The 12425-nt window shown below is 51.0% G+C and overlaps 1 pseudogene across 1 annotated transcript; it reads left to right on the top strand.

The window, feature by feature from the left end:
* The first annotated feature begins 9360 nt into the window (after positions 1-9360).
* LOC311588815 (transforming growth factor beta regulator 1-like) lies at positions 9361-10632 on the top strand (annotated as a pseudogene). Its single transcript has one exon. The product of its transcript is annotated as a transforming growth factor beta regulator 1-like (transcript).
* The last annotated feature ends 1793 nt before the right edge of the window (positions 10633-12425 follow it).

Below are 12425 nucleotides of genomic sequence, written 5' to 3'. Positions count from 1 at the left end.
TTGATAGCAGTCTAATTCTGACCATAATATGTACATTTTACCTTTTTTTCCTTCTCTCTTAGTTTAAATTTAAATACACCTCTGTTGTTTTCTGATTAGAAGAGAAATATGATCACTAAAAAGTGACTTCACACTAAAAGCGTATTATTATTTTAAACATCAGGTAACGACTGACAGGTAGAGTGAATCCACACAGTACTTCTGTGCCAGGTTTCGGGCTAAAACACAGACAGGCAGCAGCCTGGCCTATGGTCCGAACATCCTCGCCTGGTCTTTTGTGCACTGCTGCTTTTGCAGCACTAGGGCACTTCCATGAAGCTCAAATATTTTTCCTCTAGTTTTTCAAGATAGGGTTTCTCTGTGTAGCCCTGGCTGTCCTGGACTCGCTTTGTAGACCAGGCTGGCCTCGAACTCACAGAGGCCCTTGCCTCTGCCTCCCGAGGGCTGGGATTAAAGGTGTGCGCCACCACGCTAGAAGCTCCACGCCTGTACTGTCTGGCTCTTTACAAAGTGAACTTGGGGATCCACAGTAGCAACGAGGAGAGGATACTGGGGTGAGACCCTCAGCAGGCCGTCTCCAGAAGCCAGTGATGACTTGTCACTCACCATCTCCATGGCCCCGTCCAGGAGAGTGCCACCATGCCTGGGCTCACGTGGTACCCAGGGCTCCGTGCATGCCATGCTGGGGTCATACTGTGTAATTGGGATGGTGTGTACATACAACTAGATGTTTGTGACACTTCTATATTTTTTTTAAAGTTATTTTATGTGTATGGGAGTTTTGCCTGCATGCGTGTGCATGTACTACATATGTGCCAGGTACCTGTGGAGGCCAAAAGAGAATATCAGATCCCTGGACCTTGAGTTACAGATGGTTATGGGTCATGACTGGGACTCGAACCCAGGTTCTCTGGAAGAGCAGCCAGCACATTTCTGAACCATCTCTCTGGCCTGGGCAATTCTATCTTTTAAGAGGAAAGTCAGAATTCACAATGAATTCATCTTGAAAAAAAAAAAAAGTGACCCTGGAGGGTCCTGGCATGCAACTGTCGTTAGGTGAGCAGACACATGCTAGCCGGTTTCAGGAAGTCTTCAGAACTTTAGAGGGCGTAGAGTGGCATTTGTGTCCCGTGTTTATTAGATGCAGTTTTCTTTCCATGTCTCTGCTCAGTCTGAGATTCTCAACTGTCTGTCTGCCACACTTCCTACAGAATCCCAGAAGACTTGTTAGAGGGAAGACACTGAAGAGAATCGGAAAACCTCGTCCCTGATCTCTGAAGGCAGCGTGTGTGTGTGTGTGTGTGTGTGTGTGTGTGTGTGTGTGTGTGTGTGGTTGGGAGGGGACTCCCTCTCCAGCTTGGTGATTTAAGATTCTGTTGTCTGTTTTTGCTTGAAGTCAACTCATGTTGGTTAAGGAAACGTTAAGTACAGCAAGAGAGGAGCTCCTGCAGAGGTGGAGGAAGGAAGGCTTTGGGGTACGGAATGGAGATGGTGACCTGGGAAAACCGAAGTTCATCTGCATCTGGATAAAGACATGCTCAAAGTGCAGAGGCCACAGGGCCATGGAGGGGCCACAGGGCTGAGGAGAGGCCTTGGGATCAAGGAGGGATCACAGGGCTGAGGAGGGGCCACAAGGCTGAGGAGAAGCCACAGGGCCATGGAGGGGCCTCAGGGCTGAGGAGAGTCCATGAGGAGAGGCCACAGGGCCATGGAGGGGCCTCAGGGCCGAGGAGAGGCCACAGGGCCGAGGAGGGGCCACAGGGCCGAGGAGAAGCCACAGGGCCGAGGAGAGGCCACAGGGCCATGGAGGGGCCTCAGGGCTGAGGAGAGTCCATGAGGAGAGGCCACAGGGCCATGGAGGGGCCTCAGGGCTGAGGAGAGTCCATGAGGAGAGGCCACAGGGCCATGGAGGGGCCTCAGGGCTGAGGAGAGTCTATGAGGAGAGGACACAAGGCCAAGGAGAAGCCACAGGCTGAGAAGAGGCCACAGGGCCGAGGAGAGGCCAATGAAGAAGCATGTTGTGTGAAATGTTGATGAACCGGTCTGAACAGGCCTGAGTCAGTCCAAATTGACCTCTACCACTATCCAAGTCCCATCCAGCCCCTTTACAGAGTCAGATGACATGGGCCAGAGTGGAATGGCCTGAGGCCATCAGCCGCAAGGAAGCATCTTTCCTGTGGGGTGGGGTGGGATGACGGAGCGCCAAACCACCAGATGCTGGTCTCTGGTGTTGCATGAATGAAGCCGAGCTACGGATGGATCCTGTTCAGCTGAGTCCATCTCGCCTCATCCTGTTATCATCCAGTTTGTAGAGGGCAGATTTTTTTGCCAGAAAATATGTTTTCTGTTACTTTATTTATTTATTGTATTCTCAGTCATTAAATGGCTTCCTTTTCCTCTTTGGTTAATGTCAAGGTAAATGCGTGGGTTGGCCTCCATCTCGCCACTCCCTAAAAAGTACAGATGAATCTGGGGGTGAGCCAGGGCAATTCATTGACTGAAGACAAGAAAGATGTTTCCCAAGGGAGAGCACTGTGGAGAGAGGGGAGGGGCAGAGAGACAGAGAGAGACAGAACACGTGTGTGTGTGTGTGTGTGTGTGTGTGTGTGTGTGTGACAGAGAGAGAGAGAGTGAGAAAGAGAGACAGAGAGAGAGACAGAGACAGAGTGAGAGAGAGACAGAGTGAGAGAGAGACAGAACACGTGTGTGTGTGTGTGTGTGTGTGTGTGTGTGTGTGTATGTGTGACAGAGAGAGAGAGAGAGAGAGAGAGTGAAAGAGAGACAGAGAGAGACAGAGAGAGAGAGAGAGTGAAAGAGAGAGAGAGATGAGAGAGAGAGAGAGAGAGACAGAGAGAGAGAGACAGAGAGAGACAGAGAGAGAGAGAGTGAAAGAGACAGAGAGATGAGAGAGAGAGAGAGAGAGAGAGAGAGAGAGAGAGAGAGAGAGAGAGAGAGAGAGAGACTGCAGAGGGCTTATGTGCAAACAGCTTTGTGTAATCATTTGTGTCTACTTGTGATCAAGCTGGCATTTCACTTATTCAGATCAACTTGGCTTCTATATTTTTCCTTGTGAGCGTTCACTAATTCCTTAGTCATTTGGGTGAGAAATTAAATATTTCTCCAGCATATGGGAAGGGTTCTGATAGGCAGCTGCGAGGCTGAAGGATAGAAGCTGTCCTCTCTCAATACATCTTTTTGTACCTGGGGCACCAGGGCTGTGCTGTGCATTGTCACAAATTCCAGAGAGCAGACAGGGACTAGCTTAGAGCCAGTTGTGCTTTATCCAGAAGGTGGCCAGTGTGAGAAGGCAGTAGATATATGAGCCAGGATTGGCTTTCCATGCTGTCTCCAGCCGGAAGATGTCAGAAGGAGTGAAAACGAAGGCTGTTAGTCACTCCACAGTTTGGCCTCGCCCCTCCGGTCAGGATGAGTGCTGCCTCTGAGATGCCCGGTACTGGAGCCTGTCTGCTCACCACCACCTGTACCCTCCTCCCATGCCCTTTCTCCACACAGCTGTGCATTCAGTCTTCCAATGCCACAGTCTTGTGTTCCTCCTGCTGGGTCCCCGAGGCTGGGGTTAGCAGAACAACGCCTGCCTGCTCTGTAGGTGCAGATTCCCTCTTACAATATGAAGTACGTGGTCCTCTTATACTATGGAGTATAAAGTTGCCCCTTGTCATCTCCCACTCTCATCAATACCTTATAAAATCTGTACTATGTAAAGATCAGCACCATCTTGTGGTTAGCATGACCCTTTGTGTGTGCATATGTGCACGTGTGCACCTGTGTATGTGTGCATGTGTGTGTGCGTGTGGAGGCCAAAGAATGAGAGTGGGAATTGTTTTCAATTATCTTCCTTCCTTCCTTCCTTCCTTCCTTCCTTCCTTCCTTCCCTCCTTCCTTCCCTCCCTCTCTCCCTCCTTCCTTCCTTCCTCCCTTCAGTCTCTCACTGAACCTGGAGCTTGCTGATTCATCTGGGTTGAGTGGTCAACATGCCCCCCTGGAGCCTCCTATCTCTGCCCTGCTCTGGGACTGAAGGCCTAGTCGCACACAGCTTTTTTCTTTAATTTTCATCCATTCTTTGAAGAGTTTATACTGGCATCTTGATTATCTCTGCCCCTCATCCTCTTCTCCACACTCCCCGTCGGCACCCCCATCACATCTACCCCTCGACTTCGTGTCCTGCTTTTGTATTTACATACGTACCCAGGGAGTCTAGCTACTGCTGCCCACACGCACATGGACCTGAGGTCATCTACAGCGGTGATGGGACCCACCAGTGGCCACACTCCTAAGGAAAGGTGACTTCCTTCACAGCAGCCTCCTCCCTTCCTTAGGGTGTGGCAGGCAGGGAGAAGTTCCTGTCCAGTTCAAGCTAGATTCTCTGTGTCCTGTAACAGCAGTGTGTGGTGTCTTCAGCAATGGGTTTCCACCATGTGGTTTTGGCGGGGACCAAGAGCAGTGCTGACAGCCTGTGTTGTCTTGGGTGCCTCTGAGGCCTCTCTGACGATAACTTGTAGACAGGAACCAGATCCACAGCTGGGCCTGGAGATCAGGTCTCCCACTGTCTCCCCCCAGCCCCTTGCATAGCTTTTTCTCTGTTTATTTAAGCAGAAAGTGAGAGTTGAGTCCTGATGCTATGCACATCAGAGCGCACATATGCAACAGCAAGCAAGTATTCTGAGGAGGAATAAAAAAAAAAAAGTAAATCTCGTGGCCGGAGAGATGGCTTAACAGTTACGAACACTCACTGCTCTTGCGGCGGACCCTGGCTTAGTTCCCAGCACCCGATGGCTGGCAACAGCCACTTGCAACTGCAGGTCCAGAGTATCCGGCACTTTCTCCCAGCCTCCGTGGGTACCAAGCACGTGTGTGGGCATGCTCACACACAGAAAACAAGAATTGGTGTAAACCTGGGAGGGATTCCCCGAGGCTTGTAAGGCTCAGGAAGCAGGTCACCGGAAAGACAGGCCAAAGCCAAAGGCATGAAAATATCCTCCTGCTGGAGTCAGTCGGCAGACAAGACACCCTTAAGATGTCTTCTGCCACATGGCTGTGCTTCATCCTCTACAAGCAGGAATCTCTCCCAGACAAAACAAGGAACCCCATGTTCATGATTTGTTCCACGTTCATGATTTGTGTCTTATCTCTGACCCCGGAAACAGTAAAACCCTGGTCTAAACTATAAACGGGCAGCCAGGATATCCGTACACAGCCAGCCAAGAGTGAGCATGGAGTGTTCAGAGCTATGAGCGCGCTCAGCCTGGGCAGTGGCCTCTCCAGGAGCAGGCAGCCTTACTCGGCAGCACAGAGACACAGCGGGAACCCCTTCTACAGAGGGGCCTTCTAGTGAAGGCTAGCGACTGATTTTTTTTTTAATTTAAAAGTATTTTGTGAGTTTTTTGAGACAGGTTCTCACTATGCAGCTGGGGCTGGCACGGACACTGTGAACTTTCTGCACCAGCCTCAGGAGTGCTGGGGTGACAGGTGTGGGTCATCATGGTCAGCCAGTTCTTAGCAGTGGTGACATTCTTGGATCCTAAGTTGAGGCAGCTTCGTTTGCCACCATGCAAAGCTTATCTGTCTGGAATCCTTATTCTTTCTCTGTTCTCCCCTAACCCTGCTCTCTATGCCCCACATAGTACTTAAATATCTACTATTGGTGTCAACTGGTTGGGGTGTAGGGGACACATCTATGAATTAACAGAGGTTCACTTAAAGCACCCGCTGTCTACCATCTCAGATTAGCATATTTTCATTTGTCCTTGAAGGTATCTCACACATGCCTCCTATTCAGAATCCTCATTCTTTGAGAACTAATACCATAACACATAATACATAGAGGGTGCAGCCAAAATAAATGTTACATAACAAATATATATATTATAATGCTTATAATTCTCATTATTTTCCAACTTGAGCTGCAAGGAATCTCAAAGTATTAGGTGTTGTAATGTTGATTAAAGAAGGCATTATTATTTAGTATGTAAAGGTGTGGCTTAGTGGATTTTCCTTCCAGCGGCCACGGTCTGAGCAGTCTGCAGCTGTGGGCTGAAGGAGGTGGCTCCTGTGTCTTTGTCTTTAGGTTGTTGTTCCCAGGAGGCGTATCCCGAGAAAAGGCCCCATCTTGCAGAAAAGAAAGTGTAAGTTTTTTTTTTTCCGCGACACTCTGTTGTTGTTGTTGGTGGTGGTGTGTGAGGTGGCGGGGCAGGGGGTGTGTGGGGTGGCGGGGCAGGGGGTGTGTGGGGTGGCGGGGCAGGGGGTGTGTGGGGTGGTGGGGTGGGAGGGATGTGGGGTGGCGGGGCAGGGGGTGTGTGGGGTGGCGGGGCAGGGGGTGTGTGGGGTGGCGGGGCGGGGGTGTGTGGGGTGGCGGGGTGGGAGGGATGTGGGGTGGCGGGGCAGGGGGTGTGTGGGGTGGCGGGGCAGGGGGTGTGTGGGGTGGTGGGGTGGGAGGGATGTGGGGTGGCGGGGCAGGGGGTGTGTGGGGTGGCGGGGCAGGGGGTGTGTGAGGTGGCGGGGTGGGAGGGATGTGGGGTGGCGGGGCAGGGGGTGTGTGGGGTGGCGGGGCGGGGGTGTGTGGGGTGGCGGGGCAGGGGGTGTGTGGGGTGGCGGGGTGGGAGGGATGTGGGGTGGCGGGGCAGGGGGTGTGTGGGGTGGCGGGGCAGGGGGTGTGTGGGGTGGCGGGGCAGGGGGTGTGTGGGGTGGCGGGGCAGGGGGTGTGTGGGGTGGCGGGGCAGGGGGTGTGTGGGGTGGCGGGGCAGGGGGTGTGTGGGGTGGCGGGGTGGGAGGGGAGTTTGGTGAGAGAGGGAGCAAAGAGAGCACCTGGAAACCAAGAGACCAGGAGAGTGTGTGGGAACCAGCCCAAATGACTGGCTTTGTAGGAAAAGAGAAGGTGGGGAAGGGAAGGCAAGCACGGGGCTGGTGAGGTTTCCGGCAGGGGTGGGGTCGCCAGCCAGGGGCCTTTGTAACAGGTGCTAGTGAGCAGGGAGAGATGGACAGCCAGAGTCCCCTTTATGTCCCGGCTTATGGGGTAGTCAGGAGAACCGTGCCTGGGTGGGTGGTGCATGCCTATAACCGCAGCGTCTGGGAGGCTTGTCTTGAGTTCCAGGCCAGCCTGGGCTACGTAGTCACAAAAGTTGGCCCCCTGGCTTTAACCCCACAGGAGAAAAGAACCATCACATCACACAAAGCACCGATAACGCAAGAACAAAAACAAACAGAAAAGGAAACAATTATTTCTGAGACCTGATTGGATGTTGCGTTGGTAAGAACCCCGCCTCCCTCTCCCCCGTGTCCACCACAGTGATGGAGTCTGCTGTCATCCTGTGGGTTCTCCATTGCAGAAAGTGGCTCCTAGGATAGCCCTAAGCATAGCAGAGTCAGGAGGGTGCCCTGCGATGGTGCCATGGCTGGAGCAGCACCGAGTCATCAGGGAGGAGCAGAGGGGACATCTGATGGAAAGACCCTGTTCCCTGAGAGCCTCCCAGGGCCACACTCTGTGGTTCAGCTCATCTGTAAGCCCATCCTAGCTGGTGCCCAGCACGCTAAGCTGAACAGGCTGGACTCGTGTGTGTGTGTGTGTGTGTGTGTGTGTGTGTGTGTGTGTGTGTCTGTGTGTGTGTGTGTCTGTGTGTGTGTGTCTGTGTGTGTGTGTCTGTGTGTGTGTGTCTGTGTGTGTGCACATGAATGCATGTGTGTGTGCGTACGTGTGTGTGTGTCTGTGTGTGTGCACATGCATGCATGTGTGTGTGCGTACGTGTGTGTGTGTGCACATGCATGCATGTGTGTGTGCGTACGTGTGTGTGTGTGTGTGTGTGTCTGTGTGTGTGTAAAGAACTTTAGAAAGGATAAAGATGAAGTGAAGGTAAGGGAGTATGTGTGACATGAACGAAACGGGGACTTTGGGGGGAAGGAGGGATTTCTCAAGAGTTGGGCAGGGTGTAGGGATAAATGGAGGGAGATGGGTGAGAACAAAGCAGAATCTAAGAAAACACCACAACGAACCCCGTTATTTTGTGTGCTAATTTTAATAATTACTGATAAAGAGGGATGTGTGCAAAACCACTGGCTTGGTCCTATTTTCACAGCGTGCATTATTTTGCGCACGGTGCTCCTTCCTCCAGGTGCCACAGACCTTGAGCACAGATTCTCACAGAAACCCACATGGAGGAAGAGGGAGGAGGCAGCAGGCGCTGTGTGTGTGTGAGGAGGCCGGGTCACGTTCCTCCAGGCTTCAGGTTGGTCCCTTCCTTTGGGCAGGTCTGCTTTCTTTACTATCAGGACGATCAGAAAGAAGTGACAGACTTGGACAAAAATATCATTCAATTAGAGTCACAAGGAAAACAAATAAACAAAACCAAGAGCCGGGACATTGAGAGCCATTGTTTGCAGTGAGGCTGGGACACGGTTCACTCTGCTGCCCGGATGTCCTGAGCCTTCAAGGATTAACAAGGAAGAGTGAAGATTTGTGGCCACAAAAGGAATTTGCTACATATCTTGTGGGCTTTTCTGGAAATAGCCTTGTTTTAGGGGAAAATGCGAGGCTGGATGGATGCCATGGAAATCTTGGTTCCTTGATCAGCTCTGTCTGCAAGCCCACGTTTAAGCCTGCGCCCGGCTGGACGGGGCTTATGGTGGCAGTCTGGCTAAGAGGCTATGAAATAATGGAAGAAAAAGCACTACCTAATGACAGGGATTGGCCTGTGCACCTCTGGCTCACCCTCACAAGATGGGAGAACTGTGTACAACAGTGAAAGACTTTTTGAAAGTCTGTGGGGATGCTTCATGAACACACTTCTTCTTGTGATTGCCTCGGCTGATGCAAAGATACAGAAGTCATAATAACGGAAGCAATGAGAACTGTACGCGTCAAAGGCAGACCGGTTTCTAGGATTGATGTGGTCCTAGAGCATAGAATACTTTCTAGAAATTACCAAGTTGCTAGGCGTGATGGCGCACGCCTTTAATCCCAGCACACGGGAGGCAGAAGCAGGTATCTCTGTGAGTTCGAGGCCAGCCTGGTCTACAAAGTGAGTGCAGTACAACCAGGGCTACACACACACACACACACACACACACACGCACACACACACCCCTGAGGTCAGATCAATCTGATTACTTTGGTTCATTTAATGAGTTGGGGAAACAAGAGGCAATGGGAAATCAGGCTCGCCTCACGGTGGAAAGTGACACTAACGCACTCTCCTGTGCATCTAGGCATGAGTTTTCTTGATTATCTTCATTAGTTAAAGCTTAAAACTCCAACGTTAAAAAAAACATTAGCACATGGAAGTGCGGGGGAACGCCAGGTGATTCGGCCTCCCTGTGTCGAACAGGGCCAGGGTTAAAAGGTTCCTGCAGATGGACCGGCTGAAGTACCTGCGCCTGCGCAGAGCGGCCAAGGCCACGGTGTTTGAAAATGCTTCTATTTGTGACGAAACCGCTTCTCTTAAGGAAAAATCTCTTAAAGCAAGAGAAGAAAGAAGATGCTTGCTGAAGAAGGCGCTCCAGCTTCACGCTCTATCTGAAGGGGCCCACAGCCCGCAGCTCCTTTCCATGGCTCCAGCTCGCCCCGCAGCTTATGGTGCAGCCAGCTCTGTGGGAACTAGCCAGGGAGCCGGGCCCAGCACTGGGGCCGAGGAGCCATTTGGGAAGAAATCCAAAAACGAGAAGAAAGAAAAGGGCAAAGAGAACATCAAACTGGAAGTACTGGAGGAAACAGCCAAGAAAAAGAAAATGGAGGGAGGTGCTGGCAAGCTGCTTCTGCCGGTTGCCCTGGATCCTTCAGGACGGCCTGTGTTCCCCATCGGACTAGGGGGTCTAACAGTATATAGCCTGGGGGACATCATCACCAACCGACCTGGCTTCCATGATGAGAGTGCCATCTACCCTGTGGGCTACTGCAGTACCTGAGTGTGTGCCAGCATGAAGTGCCCAGACCAGAAGTGTCTGTACCCCTGTCAGATCAAGGATGGTGGTGTGCAGCCTCAGTTTGAAATTGTTCCTGAAGATGACCCCCGGACCACCATCGTCGGCTCTTCTGCAGATGCTTGTTACGAAGAACTGCTCAGGGCCAACAGTGCTACAACGGGGAAACCGCTGCCTAACCCACTTTCATGTGGTGCCGACTTCTTTGGGTTTCCTCATGCAACCATCCATAACATGATTCCGAGTTGTCCAGAAGCCACAAACTGTGTCAGTTACCAGTGGGTGGAATTCGATGCACGCAGACCCAGGAAGGGGCAGCTGTCCCAGGAATTACCAGAGCCTTGAAGCCTTTCAGACGTGGACATTTGGTGATGACCATGATGACTCCATTCTGCCAGGATCCCTGGGCCTACCTGAACGTCAGCATGAAGCCTTTGTGTCGACTTACCAGCCTGAGTTCCTGACCCATGAGCCCCTGGTAGACACTGACCTGCAGCACCTGAAGTCTCCCTCACAGCGTAGCCGGATTCTGGCTTCAGACTGAACAGGAATTTAAAACTTACTCTGTGGAAGAAGGCAGCTGCTGAGAAGCCGGGGCCACTAACATATTTCATTGTGATGTTCCTGTGCTCACAGTGCACCCTGGGATAAACTTCAGTTGCCTTTACTTTTAATAATAAATATCTCTTAACAGTTAAAAAAAAATTAGCGTCCCTACCGAACCTGTCACCAACCGAATCCTTAGTAAGGCGCTAGCTATAAGTGGACTTCTGGCCAGGGAAACTGAGGGCCCTTTTCTGGCCTTTGTACAATTAAGTGCCTGTCAAACTCAGGCAACCCCTAATTTTCCTTCAGTGAAAGCAGCTGATGAGCTTAAAACCAATTCGGCCCTCGGGGCCTTTTTCTTCTTCTTCTTAATGAAAGCCTTATAATTATAAACAAGAGTTCATACAAACTTAAAAGACTTTCCCCTTACTTCCTTCTCTCCCCCCCCCCAGCCCCCCCATGGATCTGCTTCACTCAGACAAAAAGCTGTAGGGTTTTTTCTTTCTTTTCTTTCTTTCTTTTCTTTCTTTCTTTCTTTTTTTTTACTGATGCTGGGCGTGGCAGCTTTGTACCCGGCTTGGAGGAGCAGTGTGCTTGGAGCTGGTGTGAGCAGAGTTACAGCCCCAGTAGTGTGCAGTAGTGTCTGTCTGTGACCTGGGCCCTCAAAGCCTGTGGGAGAGCCAGCAAACTTGTGCCACCTGGGGACCCTCGGGAAAAGCAAAGCTTCAGGTCCCGCCCAGACTCACAGAAACCTGTGGCTGTGTGCGAGACCCAGCGGGTGGGACAAACATTAGACCCCAAGAAACACCCACACATAAAACTGTTGGTTGGCCAAAGGGGAAGTTTAAAGTAAGAATAAATCGAACCTGTCTTCAGTGTTAGAGCGGTTTGTAAATTAAAGAGCAGTTGGTTTTATTTTCTCGAGTCATAAAATCCAGGCAATTAGTGCTGTCCAAACGGCATTTTGAAAGCTTGTTCCTGCCTGCGGGAGAGACAGCTGCACCTGGGGTCTCACCATCCTGATGTGTTTGGAACCCAAAAATTCAGGACCCCCCCACTCCAACCCGGTAGATCTAGGTTTTGTTAATTTTTTTCACTTTTAAAAATCTGTGTATTTATTTTTTATTAATTTATTCAGATTACAACTCAATTGTTACCCCATCACTTGTATCCTCCCGTTCCTCCCTCCCTCCCACTTTTACCCTATTCCCCTTCCCTAGGTCTGTGACCAAAGGGGACCTCCTCCCCCACTATATGGTCATAGGCTATCAAGTCTCATCTTGGTAGCCTGCTTATTCTTTCTTTGAGTGCCCTCAGGCCTCCCCACCAAAGGGAAGGTGGTCAAATATGGGGCACCAGAGTTCATGTCAGAGTCAGTCCCTGCTTTCCAAATAACTGTGGAGAATGTCCTGTCCATTGGCTAGATCCGAGTAGGAGTTTGATGTTTACTATTGTATTGTCCTTGGTTAGTGCAGTAGTTTGAGCAGACCCCCCTGGGCCCCAACCCACCCATCGCAATGTTCTTCTTGTAGGCTTCTAGACCCTCTGGAGCCTTCTATTTGCCCATCTCCTATATTTCTCTTACCTAGAGTCCCAGTAGGATGTCCTCACATCTATCCTAATCTTCTGGTAAGTGAAGATTTTTGTGAGACATGCCTTTTGGGCGAGTGCCCAATTATAAGTGGGTATATGTCGGGAGCCGCTCCGCCATTACAAGATGAGGTTGGTTTCCTGTTTCCTGGTTCTTCACGGAAGCCCTTGCGGCCAGTGCGCATGTGCAATTACGTCATCCTTACATAACCTGCTTACGCAGACGATATGCTAATTGGGTATTCTCTAGAGCACCAATGATAAGAGGACACGTCCCTATACGCCCCTGAATTCCCTATATAAGCCTCGGGTTTTTTGGGGAAGAGGTCCTTCTCCATCTGCTATCAAAAAGAGCTGTACAA

The sequence above is a fragment of the Acomys minous genome, assembly GCF_964271855.1.
Source record: "Acomys minous genome assembly, chromosome: 17".
NCBI lineage: Eukaryota > Metazoa > Chordata > Mammalia > Rodentia > Muridae > Acomys > Acomys minous.
This window is presented reverse-complemented; position numbering and strand designations above follow the sequence as displayed.